Raw genomic sequence first — 13,472 nt, forward strand, 5'->3', positions numbered from 1 at the left:
CAAAAGCGATGCTGAGGTTTGTGTGATTTTCCCCCTCAGTATCAGATCAAATTCTTTTTTTTTTTTTAAATATATTTTATTGATATTTTTACAGAGAGGAAGGGAGAGGGATAGAGAGCTAGAAACATCGACGAGAGAGAAACATCGATCAGCTGCCTCCTGCACACCTCCCACTGGGGATGTGCCCGCAACCAAGGTACATGCCCTTGACCAGAATCGAACCCGGGACCCTTCAGTCCGCAGGCCGACGCTCTATCCACTGAGCCAAACCGGTTTCGGCAGATCAAACTCTTGAATCAAAATAAGTAGACATGTTTCTGTTTCAATCCACTGTGCTTATTTTTATTGCCTTTTTTACTTGTCTTTAAATATAAATAATGTAACTTGCTTCTGAATTGTGAGTCATGTGGAGAACCATTTCTACAACAAATTAGTTTACTTTTAGCACTCATATGATTTCATATAATATATAAATAAAATTTCAAGTAGGTATCAAATATAAAACAGATTGCCTGTCTTAAACTGTAAGTTTTTAGAGCAAAAACACTTGTATCTCTAAACCTATTAGAATAAAACTAGTTAAAAACGAAATTGAAATTCTTAACAATATCTTTAAAAAATGATTTGTAACAACAAGAGAATCAATACCATGTAGGAGTTTTTTAAATGGTTTTGGATAACATATTTCTTAGGTTTCAAGTTTAATTTAAATTTTTAGTCTTTTCTTATTTCATCAAACTTCTGTTTCCTATATACTCTAAGTTGTATGTACCCTTTAATATTTGTGAGACTATCTATATGCTTTCTTGTTCTGCTTGTCATAACTTAATGCCAATTTCTTGCATTAGAATATTTGCCCTAATATTTACTTCCACCTGCTTCATCCCTTCCAATCCTCTCACTGTCCCATAAAAAAAAAAAATTTAAGTTTTGTAGTTCATCTGAAGATGACCATACCACAAAGATTCTGGAATTTTGAGGGAAAAAGCTAAAGAAAAGGGTATCAGAAAGTGACATTTCCTCGGTAATACATTCAAACATGAATTTTCACATAGTGACTTACTAATTATAATTGAGAGCAAAGACTCTGCTTACTGGATTATTCCTGTCTGTCAGGAATGAACTACATTACTTTTCTTGGTTTCCACATGTAGAAGGCAGGAGTAACTGCCAATCTCTACTTTCCACACAGTCGTGCAGTTTAAATATGTTAATGTCCCATGTTAAATCATCTGAGTATCTGTGATTCAAAAGGCCACAAAACACATCATTGCCCCCAGAGTTAGGCTAATGTTGTCACTAAGTTTGGAAGTGATTAAATTTAAGAGCAAAAAGACTTCTAATTAATAGCTTCATCAACTGCTAAGATTTTAAAACATATACTGTATTAAAATTTAGTCCTTGCATTTTCATATTTGAGATATAATAGTCCTACAAATTTATCAACCCATTAACTTTATAAACATTATATTACTGTACTTTAAATGGAAAGCCATGAATTATTACTAAGGATAGTCCATTGTAATTGAAATATATTGTGAACCATAACAAGGTGAAATCAGTCTAGGTCCCAATCAAAATATTTAAATAAATTCATGTCTGGATAACATGGGAAAAACTGACTGCTTATCACCAGTGTGATGGCACCGGGTCTACCAGCTTATCTGTCGCCCTTTTCTTGAGGTTGACAGAACAACTCAGAATCCAACTTGTATTAAAAATGGGAAAACAAATGTCAACAGGCTGCTGTTTTATTAATGGATACTCACAATCCATAGCTCAGTTCTCAAAAGAACAAATATATCTTACCACAAGAATGAAGATTATTGAAAATAATATCAAACTAATTATAATTTCATTCATAGAATTCAAAGACCTTGGTAGCCCTCATCTTTAGGAAATATCAGGATATAAAAGTAAACCAATAAAAACTGCACAATCTCAAAGCTAGATGAGGTGCTTTCTTTCTTTCTTTTTTTTTTTTTTTTAAATACATTTTATTGATTTTCCACAGAGAGGAAGACAGAGGGATAGAAAGTTAGAAACATCGATGAGAGAGAGACATCGATCAGCTGCCTCCTGCACGCCCCCTACTGGGGATGTGCCCGCAACCCAGGTACATGCCCTTGACCGGAATCGAACCTGGGACCCTTGAGTCCGCAGGCCGACGCTCTATCCACTGAGCCAAACCGGTTAGGGCAAGATGAGGTGCTTTCTAATATCATTTTTGCAATCAAGGTTATTCATTAAATACTAGAGGCCCGGTGCACTAAATTTGTGAATGGCGGGGGTGGGGTGGGGGGAGGTGTCCCTCAGTAAAGCCTGCAGCCTCTCCAATCTGGGACATCCTATCGGGATCGGGCCTAAACGGGCAGTCAGACATCCCTCTCACAATCCAGGACTGCTGGTTCCCAACTGCTCGCCTGCCTCTGTCTGATTGCCCCTAACCGCTTCTGCCAGCCAGCCTGATCACCCCCTAACCACTCCACTGCCAGCCTGCCCAACGCCTGACTGCTCCCCGGCCAGCCTGATTGCCCCTAACTGCCCTCCCCTGCCAGCCTGGTCACCCCTAACTGCCCTCCCCTGCAGGCCTGGTCGCCCCCAACTGCCCTCCCCTGCGGGCCTGGTCACCCCTAACTGCCCTCCCCTGCAGGACTGGTCCCCCCTAACTGCCCTCCCCTGCCAGTCTGGTCGCCCCTAACTGTCCTCCCCTGCTGGCCCGGTCACCCCTAAATGCCCTCCCCTGCTGGCCTGGTCACCCCTAACTGCCCTCCCCTGCAGGCCAGCCCCCTCACTGACCTCCCCTGCAGGCCTGGGTCCCCCCCAACTGTCCTCCCCTGCTGTCCTGGTCCCCCCCCACTGCCCTCCCCTGCAGGCCTGGTCCCCCCAACTGCCATCCCCTGCTGGCCTGGTCCCCCCCAACTGCCCTCCCCTGCTAGCCTGGTCCCCCCCAACTGCTCTTCCCTGCAGGCCTGGATCCCCCCCAACTGTCCTCCTCTGCAGGCCTGGTCCCCCTCAACTGCCCTCCCCTGCAGGCCTGGTCCCCATCAACTGCCCTCCTCTGCTGGCCCAGTCACACCTAACTGCCCTCCCTGCTGGCCTGATCGCCCACAACTGCCCTCCTCTGCTGGCCCGGTCACCCCTAACTGCCCTCCCTGCTGGCCTGATCGCCCACAACTGCCCTCCCCTGCTGGACTGGTCCCCCCAACTTCCCTCCTCTGCTGGCCCGGTCACCCCTAACTGCCCTCCCTGCTGGCCTGATCGACCACAACTGCCCTCCCCTGCAGGCCTGGTCCCCCCCAACTGCCCTCCCCTGCAGGCTTGGTCCCCCCACAACTGCTCTCCCCTGCAGGCCTGGTTCCCCACAACTTCTCTCCCCTGTAGGCCTGGTCCCCCCAAACTGCCCTCCCCTGCAGGCCTGGGTCCCTCCCAAATTCCCTCCCTTGCTGGCCTTGTCTCCCCCAACTGCCCTCCTCTGCCGTCCTGGTCACCCCCAACTGCCCACAACTGCCCTCCCCTGCCAGCCATCTTGTGGCAGCCATCTTGTGTCCACACATCTTTGGCCACTAGGGGTGAGCCATCTTGTGTCTTGGAGTGACAGTCAATTTGCATATTACTCTTTTATTATATAGGATAACACAAAAGTGCCTCCCTAGTTGCAAATATATAATACCACCAAGGGGCAATCACCTTGATGCTCAAAAGTTAGAAAGGCAGCAAAGAGTTTAGAAAGAAAAATCTGCTGTGTTAGGTATGTCAGAAGGCAACCAGATAAGCAAATGTCAAAGGAGTTATCTGCAAGGATTTATATAATCCTAGACATAAAACACATAGTTCAGAGAGCGAAAAATCTGTTGACCAAAATCTTTTCTGCTAATGCAGTGAAGAGGGGCTCACCTCACATTTGCCACCTCAGTATAGGATCAAGTCATAAGTCACCCATTAGCTTTACTTTCCTTAACATCATTTCTGTCTCTCGTCCAATTGTGGTTAATTTGGGTTCTGGCTTATATAATTTGCTTTAATGACTTGGTGCTCTTCCAAATCACAGCACAGCCTATGCTTTAATATTAAGTTGAACCATGTGAAATAGCCAATAAGGCAAACCTCATTTCATTGCGCTTAGCTTTATTGTGCTTCACAGATGTTGGGTTTTTACAAATTGAAGGCAAGCCCCTCCATCAACAAAAATATTATGCCTTGCTCTATTGCAGTGGTCTGGTGCTGAACACACAATATCTCTGAGGCCTGCCTATATTTGACCACTTTGACATTAAAGAATGGCATTGTCATGGGGTACAAGCTAACACTTGATACATCATAGTCCTTACTACCACCACACCTGCAGCATATACATTTAGGGACAAGAGTCACATGGGCCTTCTACCTTTGTGCACTCAGGTGACTACATATATGTGATATAAGGGAGGCACTAAATATAAAGACTAACTTTTTAATCTTTTACATCCATTGAATAAGCATATTATATAATTATATATACACATCCACAAAGGCACAATCTATTGTGCAGTTACCAAAATTAACTTGATTGACAACCTATAGGTTCAGCATAACAATTTCTGGGCAATGAAAACAGCTTGAATGACATACTGCCTATAACTATAGAATATCACTATACTTGCGGAGTGGCCACATCAATATTTTAGGGCTTGTGCTACTGCCCAGAACTCTCCCTTTCCCAGAAGCAGAACGACCTGCTCCAGTCAAGCCAATGCCATAGGAAGCTCTGGGAGGGCAGAGGACCAGCCCTGGAGACATTCTGAGCAGACTGCTTTGTAATGCGATGGTCGGTCAGACAAAGTAGAATTTTAAATGAGCTTGGGCTTAATACATTACCTTTTCTTGGCCTAAACTGCTCTAGTGCTTAAAAATCCAAAGAATCCTCCCAATAGCGATCCCCTATAAACCATTCAACAGGAAAACACTAGTAAGCCCTCTGCCTGTCATTCTCATCCTTTCCTAACGCCAGATGCTGTCCCGGTGACTGACAACTACAGCTGAAATGGACGCCACTGCAACATTCTACAGCATCTAATAGAAGTGGGCTGCCTTCTCTGTTCTGGAGAAAGTACATGGTAATGCCTACGGGGACTGCGGATAAGAGATTATAGGAACCATTTCTTCAGTCTGATAAAGTAGCGAATAGCAGGCCCAGAAATCCATAGCAATTAAAAGGCAAATAAAAGTTAAATATAGAATTTGTACATCTATTGTACATTATAATCAAAGATCTGATCTTGTTAACAAATCATTAATTATTCCTTATCACTAACATCCCTAAGAAGTAGTAGTAAGTGATGGGACATTATAGGCCACTGAAATGCAAATTTGGAACAACAGTTGCCAACCATCATTTATTTATCCGTAAATGCAGAACAGAGTTTGTTGTGCTGACCACACACTGGCAGAGTGCAGCTTTGTGAGGCCTGGTGCAGTTCTGTAGTAAGCCTACCCCTTTCAGTAGGTACATGACTACATTGTCTAGGGATCTATTCCGCTATGATAAAGGTACTTCTCAGAAAGAAACAGAGAACGATTTCTGGGTCAGTCTTTCAAACCATAATATAATACTCTAATAACTCAATTCAAAAAAATACAGAGAAAATGATTGGTTCATTATAAAGGACCAAGCAGAGAATAAAATTTTAGTGATCTGACTTATTAGATTGGATTTTAGAACTATAAAGATCAATTATTTCTTCTAGGTCAGTTATCAATTGGTAGTCTCCCAGCTCCAAATCTACCACCTCCCCCTGGCTTTGTAACAGTAGCGCTGGACTCTGTAAACACCTCTTTGCTAGCTGGAGAATGTTAAGCTTGGTCGACAGAGGTCAACAGAGTGATCCTGCAAGAGGAAAGACACTTCCCCGCAAGCAGCTCTGGCCTGCCAACCCTGGGAAATAGCAGGCTGCTCTGACTCATGTGGACCATCACTTGCCCCCAGTAACAGGTGCTGCATCAGAGCACCTTCAGCCCCATCCCTCCACGCTGCTCACAGACAACAACAGGCCCTGCCCTTGGGCAGGCTTTCTCACGCCCCACAGGCTGGGGGTTTCCTCAGTAGCTCCACCTCCTTAGAAAGAGGGTCTCTCCCAGTCCCTAGTTCCCTTATTATCCATTTTATTTCATCCTAGACAAGTAGCTGATTTTCTGTTACTTCTGAACCCCTAGGAGTTTCTTTTACCTCTTTTGGTAGTCGGCCACACAAATCTACATTTCTTTATCTATCTGTATGCATACTCAAGACCACCTATCTCAAGATTCCTTCTAATGTAGTCCCTTTTCTTATTTGTAACTGGGAGAACCACTTTTAGTACTTTGGTCACTGTTATTTTAGACCCTTGAGTAGATACTATTTACGCTAAAATTGAATAAAAATGTACACATTTATGTCCCTATTTTGTTCACTAGTTTATAGAAAAGCTACTGATGTTTTGTTATTTGTCTTGCTAATTAATCATCTGGCTACCCCTGAGTGATATGATCTACCTTAGGTTTTTTTGTTTTTTAAATCTTTATTGTTAAAAGTATTACCTATGTCCCTCTTTTCCCCCCATTGACATACAGTATAGCATAGGGAATATAGTCAATATTGTAATAATTACATATGGTGCCAGGTGAGTTCTCTAGACTTACCAGGAGGATCACCTTGGAAATTATATAAATGTCTAACCACTATGGCTTACATCTGAAACTATTATAAAATAATACTGAATCCAAACTATAATTGAAAAAAAGACATATAAATTGGAAGGAACCATTCTGCAGAGCTGTCAGAAAACCTCAGACCAAGATTATTTTAAAAACCAGAACTAGGGCCCTAACCGGTTTGGCTCAGTGGATAGAGCATCGGCCTGCGGACTGAAGGGTCCCAGGTTCGATTCCAGTCAAGGGCATGTACCTTGGTTGCAGGCACATCCCCAGTAGGGGGTGTGCAGGAGGCAGCTGATTGATGTTTCTCTCTCATCAGTGTTTCTAACTCTCTATCCCTCTCCCTTCCTCTCTGTAAAAAATCAATAAAATACATTAAAAAACAAACAAACAAACAAAAAAAACAACAGAACTAGGAATGTCTTATGGGAAAAAAGGAGGGCGGGAGTTGCCATTTGCAATACAATGCTATCACTTGTCACTGACTCAACTACACTCAGACAGTCTGGGGAAACAAGAAATCAAGGACATTTAAAATTGAACTACAATTGAAAACTGAATCAAGGTAACTAATACATACATTAGATGGTTGTCAGAGTCTTATACCAATGCTTCATCACAATCTAAACCAAAATATTGTTATAATGACTTCATACTCTATTCCTATAAGGTACAAATCTCAAACTACCACAGATATTATATTTGGCTACTGAACTAAATTCAATATTACGCAAGTCCATAAAGCTGGATATGTGTAGAGAATATGTGATGTAGAAATAACTGTAGCCTGGTAAGCTGATATAAGAATCCCATAAGGAGGGATGGCCGAAAATACATTAAAGATGCTCAGTGTCAAACATATGGCAGAGCTGTGGAACCTACAAAAACAGATAGAACAATTGGTACAAACAAAATAAGATAAGCAAGTTCAAGTGGCAGCAATAAACACAAGCAATCTATAGTTAGAGTAAGAATAATCACATTAATAATTTCACAGAACCCTGCAATTTTAGATGAAATGGCTTTAGAAATAATCTTGTCCAACTTGCTTGTTTTATGGAAGAGGAGCCTAAAGCCCATCAGTGCAGTGAATTAACAAAAAATGATTGCAAATTAAAGTTATTTTTGGAGAACAATGATGGGATTACATCACCAAACAAGGCCTGTAATGTGTGTCAGATCTCTGTTAAAAATGATAAAGCTGTTACACAACATAAATTATTTACAAGGAAAAACAGAAGAATAGTGAAAATTTCCATTGGATCTGAGCTTCATATTGTTGATGTGGTTAAAATAAGAAACAAGATAAAACACATGGTTTTACCGAAAAACTTGGTGTTTTAGTATATTTTTACATAAATCCTCTAGGAGCAATGTGCTTTACCACAAACAGTGGGAATATGTATGTATTGTAGGAAAAGTATTCTGGGCTTGGCGGGGAAATGCATCTGAATTCAAATCCCTTTCAAGACAGGCAACCTTAAGGAAATAATATTTAATTTTTGTGAGTATCAGTTAACTCATATATGAAATATTGACAGCAATACCTACCTCCTAAGGTTCTTGAAAAAGATTTTAAAATGTAGCATATATACATATAAATCTCCTATTAGATAACAATGCTTTAAAAAGAGCTATTTCCTTTCCTTATCCTCCTATAAACATTTCTAGTAAAAATAATAACTACTAACATTTGACTAACACTTGAATGTCAGGCACTTTCTAAATGCTTTCCATATACTAATTTACTTAATTCTCATAATAATTCTGTGAGGTAGGTGCTATCATTATTCCAATGTTTAGTTAAAGAAACTAAGTTACCAGTTACTTTGTGGTGATATCAAGACTGAAACCCAAGTAATCCAGAATAATAAAATTCTAATAAAAAAGCTGAACTACCTCAAGAATTAGCTCTGAGAGCCTGGCCAGTGTGGCTCAGTGGTTGAGTGTCCACCCATAAACCAGGAGGTCATGGTTGGATGGCCTGTCAGGGCACTTGCCTTGTTTGCTGGCTTGATCCCCAATAGGGGCCATGCAGAAGGCAGCTAACTGATGATTCTCTTTCATCATTGATGTCTCTATCTCTCTCTCCTTCTGCCTTACCCTCTGAAATCAATAAAAATATTTTTTTTAAAAAAGAATCAGCTCTGAGGATAATAAAATGCCACCTATTCACTCTAATTCCCATTTTCTCTTCCATCTTAAAATACAAAGAAAATTATAATTTGTACATTAAGGTAGTTTAATGACCAGAACAACCATATAACAATTAAAACAACTAAAGAATTCTATATTATACTAGGATTCTCTACTCTGGCTACAAAAGAAAATTACATATGAAGCTTTAAAAATAACATAGATGCCCAAATTCCACCCCCTGCTTCCTGAATACGAACTCTAGGGTAATGCTTATGTATTCTTAAGGCACTCTACATATGATTTTAGTGCACAGCCAGAGTGAAGAATTACAGCTCTAAACACAGAAGGTGTAATGGCGATGCAAATAAAGTGGTGTCTGGACCAGATGATTTTCAAAGGTAAAATTACAAATGAGAAGTGGTGGGAAAGAACATGGAAAGCTGAGTTGGTGCAATGAGAATGAATGAATGAAGTGGACAGTGGAGTAAGAAGCCAGATAAGAAGGCAGGATTCCATCCCAGTGCCGGAAAAACCAGGTTAGAAAAATGAGGCTAAGTAATGAGAAATGCAATCTCTATGGCCACAGCAACAACTCAGCAACACAATCTGATGACTTGTTTGTAAACTTTGAAAATATACACTCTTTTGTCATTGCTTATCCTTGCAAGTGGCATGCTGCTTTCCTCATCATTGTTGGTACTTTTTCTATATCTGGTGACTACCACTGGTTTTGCTACCACTAGTTGTCCTAATCTTGCTGCTAAAACATTTGAGATTTGGTTTAACTTTCTTACCTTAAAATTTAGGAAGTAAATTCATTATAAAATCATCCTTAACCAATATTAACATATTCATTAAACAAAACATGCATTGTTAGGAAGCACAGGAAGTATTTTGAGAATCATTTTCACAATAGCAGACTACAACAAAATGAAGTCGAACATAGCACCATAGGAAACTAAATACAGTATTTTCCATGTAACATCAGTGAGGTTATACACCTTGGCTAGCTGATGAACTCTAATATTTCTAAAGCCCCACTGTAGTAGGGAAAAAGTGATTTTTTTCTAATCTAAATATTTTACACCACAGATACAAGCCAGTTCACAATTACAGAGGTGTGGATTTTGCACACATTTGTATCTCCATGGCACCAGCACATCCCTAAAGAACGATTCAATAAATGTTCAGATTTAAAGGTGGCCTAGAACCTGCTGCCTTGATCCTCCCTTTTTCAGCACCACTTCTGAATCTTTCTTGTTTGTAACACAAGAAAACTATTTGAAATGGTGAGAATACACTGATTTAGAGTTGGAAGATAGGTGCTCAAGTCCAGGCTTGATACTTTTTAGCAGTATGACCTTAAAACATTTAACCTGTGCCCTCAATTTATTGTCTGCAGGAAGAAAGTTTAATCCAAAGCCTCAGTTTCTTCGTCTGAAAAATGGGAATAATATTAGGACTTATTTGATAGGATTAGAAGATCACATAAGATAATACAGGCAAAATGCCTGCCACAGTGTAAATGCTCAGTTACTATTATTAATGTGTCTTGTATTGTGGTAGGGGCTAGATGAAGTATCTGTCTTGCAGGGTAATAAGAGCTCAGTATAAAGTTGGAATAAAAAGTGTGTTAAATAAATAGCAGTCCCACTCTCCATTTCTGTTGATAGAAAGGGAACTGGGACACACATAAATTAATTACATCAGGGGTGGGGAACATCCGGCCCGTATAAGGCCCTCGAAATCATTTGGTCTGGCTCTGCTAAGGTATTAGGGGTGAGTTAAATGTTTAACCAAATATAGCCACTAATTTTTAAGTTGATAATTTTGTACAGCCCACGAATGATGTTATCAATATCCAAACGGCCCTGGACAGAAAGAAGGTTCCCCACCCCTGACTTACCTGCTGAGTGGGAGCTAGAGAGGTTGCCCATCTCCTCCACTCCACGACTGAAACACTCACTTCCCAAGCTCATGGTGCAGTGGCTAATACACCTCAGCCCAGTCCCTCCGTGGGGTTTGCCTTAAATGGAAGAGAGCTGCCTCACTCAAGATCACACCCCCTGCTCAGGGCACCAATGACTTGATTCCAGTGACTGACTGACACAAGGATAAAAGGCCAAGCCCTCAGTCCTAGTTCAAGACAAGTCTGAAGGGCCATCCCAGCTCCAGAGTTCCCTGAGATGGGCTGAGGCTTTCTAGGCAATTGAAATGCCATTCAACTTCTTGCCTGCCCAGTCCTGCTTCTTTCACTCTCCTAAAGGTGTTGATCCCAGAACAGGTCTGCATACAAATCTGCCTCAGAGTCTGCTGCCTAGGGAAATGACTTATGACACTTGCCCAAAGTAAGAAAGCTAATGAGATCAAAATGGGATTTACTACAGACGTGCCAGCATAATTCCACAATTATAAATGGAGCAGAAGAGACCAAATGAAAGAACCAAAAGTCCTACAAGGTAATATTATAAATAATACCCTAAAATAGTCTAAAATGCTTTATTTTGTGGAACCAAATACAAATGAAGAATCTCGACTGAAGTTGGGCTGATGTGAAGCATCTGTCGGTATGTGGAGAAGAAAATGGGAAGGTTATGAAGAAGGTGAATTTCCTGAGATGCTTTCTATTTCTCTTCAGAAGCAGAGACTAATTGGACAAAAAGGGCTATAAAAAGAGAATAGTTCCGGTATTTTATTTTATGTAAGAGGAAACTGTGACCCAGAGGGACACTTCACTTACCAAGGGTACAGGTAATAGAGTGGTCTAGTGTAGGCCTCTTGATCACAGAGTCCTTCATCTTTGTCTTTAATATGTGATTTTGATGTTTAATGTGAAGTGTAACACCCACAAAGGATTCATATATATTCAAATCTAAGTATAAAATGTATTATAAAACTAAACTAAATATGCCTTTTTTTAAAGGTTTTCTTATTTTCAAAATGTTTGTATTAACTTTAAAGAGAGAGGGAGAGAGAGGCTAAAAAATGACTTTTGAATTAAGTATCAGTATCACTCTTCCCTCCCATCCATGTGGATAATTGGGACATAAAGAGTTTTCACAGAATAGCTTTATGAGGAAGTTTAGACTTCACCTCTATACCTCTAACTACATTAGCAATTAAAGTTCATCAAATATTGTATCTTAATGGCCTTATCTCAAAATGAGGATAATAATTATTATCTCATTCAATGAGATGCCATAAAGGCTAAATTTGTAATGGTACCAATACATCCTACTAGTAAATGCCACATAAACAAATAACATGGCAATACATACAGCAACTTCAAGCAGGTTAACATTATAACTGGTTAATTAACACACAACTGATTGAAAAGAGCCTAAGTAAGACACAGCATATTTAGATAGCTAACTGCTTCTAACAAGGAGAGCAAGATTTAAGCTGATAATTATAAACTGTGGTAGGCAAATTTAATGCCAAGAAACCTAAGATCTTTGATGAAAAAGTAGGGTAATGGAATGAAATTTAAAGGCAAACCCCCCCCCCCCCCAAAAAAAAAGTACTTTTCAAGTTATAAAGTGATAGCACAGGTTAGTCATTAAGCCCTTTTAACTAGCAGCCACTGACCAGCAGCAGTTTATATACTGGTCAAAAGCATGAGCTTTGGAACCAACAGATGGTGCTGAGCCTCAAAAGGCCATTTCCTAGAGGTATGAACTAGGCCAGGCTGACTAAAACCTGTGCCCCCTAGCCTAATGTGTTAAATGCAGATACCACTTTAAAAGGTGACTATGGCCCATTTGGTGTGGCTTGGTGGTTGAGCGTCGACCGATGAACCAGGAGGTCACAGTTGGATTCCTGGTCAGGGTACATGCCCAGGTTGTGGGCTTGATCCCCATTGGGGGGTGTGTAGGAGGCAGGCAATCAATGATTATCTCTCATTATTGATGTTTCTATGTTTCTATATGTATCTCTCTCTTCCTCTCTGAAATCAATAAAAATATTTTTTTAAAAAAGAAAAGGTGACTATGAGGACTGAGTTAATGCATATAAAAAGCTTAAAATTGTGCTCAAAACAATTAGTAGCTTTATCATTGTTGGTGGTGGTCTTATTATTACTAATACTCTCTGATTCTCAATATCAAGTAGAGATGAAAAGATTACAAACACTAATAAATATTTGCTGCATTCTGAACCAGAGCGGGGAGGGGGCACGACAGCTAAGTTATAATAGGGCTTCAGTAATAAAAGCCTCCAACACAGTCCCTTGATTTCACAGCAAAAGTACAGGATAATGATCCAATGAAGTTCTTGGCCATCGTAACTCCCAAATTAACATATATCTTTTTCCTGTGTTAAAGGTTAAAAAAACACACCAAAAGAGCATATTGCAATTTGTTCTACAAAAAAAGCTTGTGATGTATTCAGTAGGATATTTGGTCCTTAACATGACAACATTAGAAATGATTTTGCAATGTGGCAGGAACATTTTGACCTATGTAAAGAAGTTCCAACATTAAGGTAACAACAGACATCATTATAAAATACCCTTACCGGTTATTAACATACCAGCTACAGAACTAGAACAATATGACACAAGCCCTTTGGGCTCTGATTGTAATTATTTCACCATTTTAAAACTGGTATTGGAATATTTGTTAAATTAGAGGAAATTCCCAATTCCTCATTCATGCACTTTA

The 13,472-nt window shown here is 40.2% G+C and overlaps 1 protein-coding gene across 4 annotated transcripts in view; it reads right to left on the reverse strand.

Moving 5' to 3' along the window:
- The window catches only part of WDR7 (WD repeat domain 7), a 324,295-nt gene that overhangs the window by 122,233 nt on the left and 188,590 nt on the right, over window positions 1-13,472 (reverse strand). The gene's annotated exons all lie outside the window — the stretch shown is intronic.

Source organism: Plecotus auritus (assembly GCF_963455305.1).
Source record: "Plecotus auritus genome assembly, chromosome: 8".
NCBI classification, from domain to species: domain Eukaryota; kingdom Metazoa; phylum Chordata; class Mammalia; order Chiroptera; family Vespertilionidae; genus Plecotus; species Plecotus auritus.